Genomic DNA, 7297 nt, shown 5'->3' with positions numbered 1-7297 from the left:
AGCTTTCCTCAGACGAGTTATGAAGTGTCAAGTATTCATCTGCGTCGCGCCGGTGGCTGTAACGACTGCTTGTTCTTTGTTATGTTGTGTATGTGTTCTTGTGACTGATTGGAAGGTCTAGAGAGAATTCCGGTACCGGAACATAAGAGACCGACAAACCAAGCTTGCCCTGAAGCTGGGGCATCAGTACCAATAGTGTCACATGCAGTTGCTACACGCGACACTACGGAAAGGTTTCGAATTTAATCACTCACAATGGGGCAAAGTTCTGTGGGCAGGAACCGTATGCCACCACCTTTCCTGTCCTCGCCGGCCAAATACTGGCAATGAACATTTCTTCCACCAAAGAACATCGAGCAGTCTACCTCCGAGGCGCGAGCGCCAACTCAGAAGTGAGCGTTAGCGACATCGGCTACGAAGGGGCGTTAGCAGAAACAAACAGGTGTATGGAATCTCATGAATTCCTTTTAAACGCTCCAAACGCTGCTGATAAAGTCCTTTCCGCATTTCCGTTTGGTCGACATGCAACAAATACAGCGCTAGCTTTGCATAAAACTCCTCGTAGCTATACACTGACAAGCCAAAACATTACGACCACCGGCCACCGCGACGTTGGATGCCGCTTGATGGTGTTACGGGCACGTGACGGTAACAAAAGTATGTGAGCGGAGCAGCCGCGGACGGGATACCACCATAGCCAAGATAAGGGCTGCAAATGGCGAAATCCACTGAGATAAACAACTTTGACAAAGGACAGATTATTCGAAAACGGCGAAGTTGGTCGAATGTTCACGTGCTACTGTCGTGAGCAGCTACGCAAAGAGGTAGAAGGACAGTGAAATTACCACCAGACGCTAAGTGGTTGGAAGTCCACAGAAGGTGGGGTTCGAAAGTTTGTCTGTTCTGTAAAGTAGTATAGATGTTGCTGTGTGGCATCTCTGCCGAAAGAGTACAATGCTGGTCCATGTGCAAGTGCTTCAGAGTACACCGTTCATCGTACATTTTTGAACGTGGAGCTCCGCAGCAGACCACCCCTATGTGGTGACACACTGATCCGAAGACGTCGTCAATTACGATTGTAGTGCCCGCGGGACCATCAGGATTCGACCGTCGATCAATGGAAACATGTCGGCTCTTCGGGTGAATTTTTGTTAAACAGCAGTTTTATGCTATGGAAGATACTCACCCGCATTTGCATGGGACCTGTGGTAGTAATAGAAGACACACTGACTGCTTCGAACCACCCGTATCTGTCCATGCTTTATGTCTTCTCCGAAGCCTATGTCACCTTTCAGCAGCATAGTTGTCCGCGTCTCGACGAGAGAACCGTGATACATTAGTTTGAGGAGCGAACTCACGATGATATCTCGGCGACCGAATTCGCCTGATGTGAATCCTGTGAAACCCATGTAGGTCGCCATCGGGCGCCGTCGACACGCACGCAAATCAGAGGCCTGTTATTTACGCGAATTACATGACCTGTGCATAGAGTGCCTGTATCTAGAGGAAGCCGAAATGCACGCGTTTAATTACACGCTGACTGGCGTCAGGTCTGGAATAGGACAATATCTTGAGACTTGCAAATAAAGTAAGTAGTTGATATAATACTTAAATTTAATCCACAATTGTAGAACATCGCGCTTGATGATACATGCTTCACATAATAAATATCAATTGAATACGGCGCCTTGCTAGGTCGTAGCAAATGTAGCTGAAGGCTATGCTAACTATCGTCTCGGCAAATGAGAGCGTATTTGTCAGTGAACCATTGCTATGAACGTCGGCTGTACAACTGGGGCGAGTGCCAGTACGTCTCTCTAGACCTGCCGTGTAGTGGCGCTCGGTCTGCTATCACTGACAGTGGCGACATGCAGGTCCGACGTATACTAATGGACCGCGGCCGATTTAAAGGCTACCACCTAGCAAGTGTGGTGTCTGGCGGTGACACCACAGTGCCACATGGGGTACTCAGCGGCCAAGAAACCTTTATTACGCAAACAAAATAAGGTGACACAACTGCAGGGCTCACAGTAATGGTTCAAGGTGTTATTCACTGACGAATCTAAAGATGAAGCATCTGCAAACCATCGTCGAATGTTTGTTCATTGACTTCACGGATTAGAGTCAGTGTATCACCAATGTGAAGCGTGGTGGAGGGTCGGTCGTGGTGTGGGGATGTTTTACGGATGATTGTTCTTGAGCAGGACAATGATCCTAAATATGCTTCTAAATTTCGCAGACGGTATGTCAGCGGGAAAGAGTGGGGAACTGAACAATGTGATTTGGCCAAGTCAATCACCTCACTTAAATTCCAATGAAATCTTATGGGATGAACTTGACAGATAGCCAGGAAAGTGAGGTCATCTAATGTTGAAGATCTGTGGGATAATTTACAGACGTGTTGGACTGCAATATCTGCAAATACATCAAAAAATTCTATCTCTAGGAAGCCAAGAATTTGTGCAGCTGCTCTGAGGGAAAGGGCATCTCAGTTTGCTGCTGCAGATGCAGTACGATGCGCCACATCCATACACCGCAAACGACCATCTTCCCTCTCGGTAGTGACACGCGGCCGTCCAGAGAACGATCTCCTTGCGACCATACATTGTTTTGACCACCGCTGCCAGCAGTCACGTCCAGTGGCTACATTCCTGCCAAGTCTTTCTGCAGTATCGCAGAAAGAACAACTACCTTCTCGCAAACCTATTACAGGGCTATTACAAATGATTGAAGCGATTTCATAAATTCACTGTAGCTCCATTCATTGACATATGGTCACGACACACTACAGATACGTAGAAAAACTCATAAAGTTTTGTTCGGCTGAAGCCGCACTTCAGGTTTCTGCCGCCAGAGCGCTCGAGAGCGCAGTGAGACAAAATGGCGACAGGAGCCGAGAAAGCGTATGTCGTGCTTGAAATGCACTCACATCAGTCAGTCATAACAGTGCAACGACACTTCAGGACGAAGTTCAACAAAGATCCTCCAACTGCTAACTCCATTCGGCGATGGTATGCGCAGTTTAAAGCTTCTGGATGCCTCTGTAAGGGGAAATCAACGGGTCGGCCTGCAGTGAGCGAAGAAACGGTTGAACGCGTGCGGGCAAGTTTCACGCGTAGCCCGCGGAAGTCGACGAATAAAGCAAGCAGGAAGCTATTTTCATCTTTCAACAGGATGGTGCTCCAGCGCACTTCCATCATGATGTTCGGCATTTCTTAAACAGGAGATTGGAAAACCGATGGATCGGTCGTGGTGGAGATCATGATCAGCAATTCATGTCATGGCCTCCACGCTCTCCCGACGTAACCCCATGCGATTTCTTTCTGTGGGGTTATGTGAAAGATTCAGTGTTTAAACCTCCTCTACCAAGAAACGTGCCAGAACTGCGAGCTCGCATCAACGATGCTTTCGAACTCATTGATGGGGACATGCTGCGCCGAGTGTGGGAGGAACTTGATTATCGGCTTGATGTCTGCCGAATCACTATAGGGGCACATATCGAACATTTGTGAATGCCTAAAAAAACTTTTTGAGTTTTTATATGTGTGTGCAAAGCATTGTGAAAATATCTCAAATAATAAAGTTATTGTAGAGCTGTGAAATCGCTTCAATCATTTGTAATAACCCTGTACAAGACCTCGTTCAAACTCAGTGAGGTGCTGATAATGGCGTCTTTGAGGCCTTAAAGGCATCCGCGACTAACTACACATTACCTCGACCAATCTCATGACTAACCACCCTAACTCACGACCATTACAGGGTATATTTTAAGCAAACCTGATTTGCATCCTCAGAATGGAGCGAAATTGACAGTTTCTTTCAGATGCAGGAACACGCCTGCCCATTTTAATTTTGTACAACAAGGCCGTCCCGTCGTGAAAGATCTCGTTCTTATATAACTTTCGTTTATGTCGCACAACTCCTTCCTGATGTTGCGATTTTTCCGTCAGTGTATATTAATCATATTGTCAAACTTTACATTTCGAGTGAAACGAAGAAACGGTGCCTTTGCGCTCCATTTTAACTACAGTCTGATAAAAAAAAGAAATGAAGTGGCTGAATTACTGAATGGGTCGGTAAGTTTCGAACTGAGAGTAACTACAGTGCAGAATTACTACTACAATATGAAGAAATGGCGGTAATTGGAGAAAATGTCTATAATTTAGAAGGAAAACATTGGGGCTGTCAAGGTAAAGTATAATTGTGCGATATTCTGTAACATCCATCAGATTATAAATTTTCTGTGCACGTCGCAGTCTGTACTTGAGTTACTGAAGCTGATGCTTCAACACCACGTCTCTTTCGATTGCCCTGGATTCGCTCACAGCCTGTGGACTATTTGGAGAGCTCTTCCTCTTTCGACTTTGAAGAACGGAGTCTCCGAGGCCTGATTCTTGTTGCTCTTCTTCGCTCCGCGAAATAAAACTTCTCTCTGTTCTTTTTTCTCTTTCGGATTGTTTCCTCCGTGGCCGGAACAGCTGTGGCTGTCTGGGAAGGTTCCCGGGCTTTTTCTCATAGTTTCTTCCTCTCTGCCTTCTGCGATAGCCATTTCTTTTTAAAGTCCGCAGAAGGCGGCCGTTTCCGCCTCAGAATTACAGCTCAGTGGAACGTAATGGGCAATTTCCTTCCTCTCCGGCAACGGCCACGAGTTAAGTCAAGTTTCGCCTTGATCAGCTTCGTACGTCGCCAAGTTCCGAAATCCGATTGCGAGCGAATAAGCAGCTGCTCGTTATCTCTCGCGACACTCAGCCGTCCTGTTCACAGAAGTCTTTAAACTCTGTCAGAGTTCTACAGTATTGCAACACGCACGTTGCTCGTATTACAGACATTCTGTGGTGAACAACTGGGGGCTTGCACCAAAGGAAATGTTGAGTATCGTTTACTTGCTGATTCTTACCCCCATCGATCTTAGACTACGAAAATGTAGTTAATAAAGTGGTATTCGTTCCGTTAGCAATATTTCGACAGTAGCAGATTGGAAATTCCATGACCTTTGGAAACCAATATTTTAATTCATAAAAAGCTGTGACGCATGTCTGTATAATTTTATTTTATTAAATTAGTTGCAGATAGTAATAGCACTCGTGTATTTCAACAGGTGGTTACGACTTAAAGATTACTATTTTATGTGTTGCCGTTCTGAAAGTTGTGCAGGAACATGTAAGTAATACATGAAAAACTAAATTTTGGTGCACAAATATGCGGAAATGAATTAGTATAGCAGGTCATAAAAAAACTATACAGGGACTCACACAAATTTGTATCTATCAGTTATTGTTTCGTAAAATTATGGGACACTTAAAGTAGTAAAGGAGTTTTGCTATTTGGGGAGGAAAATAACTGATGATGGTCGAAGTAGAGAGGATATAAAATGTAGACTGGCAATGGCAAGGAAAGCGTTTCTGAAGAAGAGAAATTTGTTAACATCGAGTTTTGATTTAAATGTCAGGAAGTCGTTTCTGAAAGTATTTGTGGAGTGTAGCCATGTATGGAAGTGAAACGTGGACGGTAAATAGTTTAGACAAGAAGAGAATAGAAGCTTTCGAAATCTGGTGCTACAGAAGAATTCTGAAGATTAGATGGGTAGATCACATAACTAATGAGGAGGTATTGAACAGAATTGGAGAGAAGAGAAATTTGTGGTACAACTTGACTAGAAGAAGGGATCGGTTGGTAGGGCATATTCTGAGGCATTAAGGGATCACCAATTTAGTACTGGAGGGCAGTGTGGTGAGTAAAAATCGTAGAGGGAGACCAAGGGATGAGTACACTAAACAGATTCAGAACGATGTAGGTTGCAGTAGGTAGTGGGAGATGAAGAAACTTGCACAGGATAGAGTAGCATCGAGATGCACTAGTCTCTGGACTGAAAACCACAACAGCAAAATTTTAGGGAGATGTTCTTAACGTGTTAACGGATTGACTGGCTCACCCACGTTTTTCTCTAAGTGGTCACCCAGTCACACTTCAATTCGATGCTATTATAGCTCTTCTCTGGTATTTCTTGTTTTACTTTCAGTTTTAGCACTCTTAAGGTATTTTACAGATTGGTTCACCCCTGTGTTTCGTAAGTGGTCAACCAGTCGCATTTTCCTCGGCTGTTTTTTTGCTCCTCTGTCGTTTTACTTACGTTTTAATGGCAGGTGTAGCACCTTTTACCCTTTGCCCGTTGTCTTACCGCATTTGAGATAGAGTGATTATATGGGTCAAGTTTATTTCTCACTGTGTGACAGCATTTTTAGCGAATTTCGCTACATTCGTTTCCTTCAATATTTGTAAGGGCGCTGGTAACTTAGCCGTTGAGAGCCTGTGAACTTCGAAGACACAGACCACAGACACACACACACACACACACACACACACACACACACTCACACGTGCAGACACACACACACACACACACACACACACACACACACACACACACACACACACACACACGCACTCACTCACACGCGCAGACACACGCACACACACACACACACACACACACACACACACACACACACACACACACAACGTTTGTTATGGCGGGTTTCGGAACCTCAGTTATATCTTCACGTTGTAGTCTCAGAGATCAGTTCACCACCGTAGCTCTTCTGAACGCAAGTCTGTTACATATTCCAAAAATTATTGAATTTGAATAATTCGCTCTGTTAAAATTGTTTGTGCACATGGGAAGTTCTGCCGCTTGTTTTATAATCATTTCTACTCCGACCGGACAGGCACTGCAAGGCCCAAGGGTACTGACAGGCATCACTGGATGCGGATATGGAGGGGCTTGTGGTCAGCACACCGCTCTCCAGGCCGTACGTTAGTTTACGAGACCGCAGCCGCTACTTCTCAGTCGAGTAGCTCCTTAGTTTGCCTCACACGGGATGAGGCCACCTCGCTTCCCAACAGCGCTCGGAAGACCGGATGGTCACCCATCCAAGTTCTAGGCCAGCCCGACAGTGCTTGACTTCGGTGATCTGAAGGGAACCGGTGTTACCGCTGTGGCAAGGCCGTTGGCTATAACCAGTTCTGGCGTTCATTTTATTATTTCTCCCGCTTCTTTTATTCACAGGCACAAAAAATTTTAACAGGTACGCAGGTTATAATCTCAGTGGTGCCCGGAGATGAGCACCTGAGATGGAGTGTCACAAAGAAATGATCCCAAAAAACGTAATTCTCAAGGGCATAGGTGTTGCTGGTGTGGTTTACTTTGCCGTCCCTCAACGGCGTGCCGGTGGGTGAGCAAGGGGCAGGGGGAGAGGCAGGGAGGGAGCTTTGACACGTCATTGCCGATGTCTCGAGT

General features: G+C 45.5%; 1 pseudogene; it reads right to left on the bottom strand.

Annotated features, from left to right (window-relative positions):
• Window positions 1-6894: 6894 nt before the first annotated feature.
• Window positions 6895-7012, bottom strand: LOC124596814 (annotated as a pseudogene).
• Between the last annotated feature and the right edge of the window lie 285 nt (window positions 7013-7297).

The sequence above is a fragment of the Schistocerca americana genome, chromosome 2, assembly GCF_021461395.2.
Source record: "Schistocerca americana isolate TAMUIC-IGC-003095 chromosome 2, iqSchAmer2.1, whole genome shotgun sequence".
In the NCBI taxonomy this organism is placed as follows: domain Eukaryota; kingdom Metazoa; phylum Arthropoda; class Insecta; order Orthoptera; family Acrididae; genus Schistocerca; species Schistocerca americana.
This window is presented reverse-complemented; position numbering and strand designations above follow the sequence as displayed.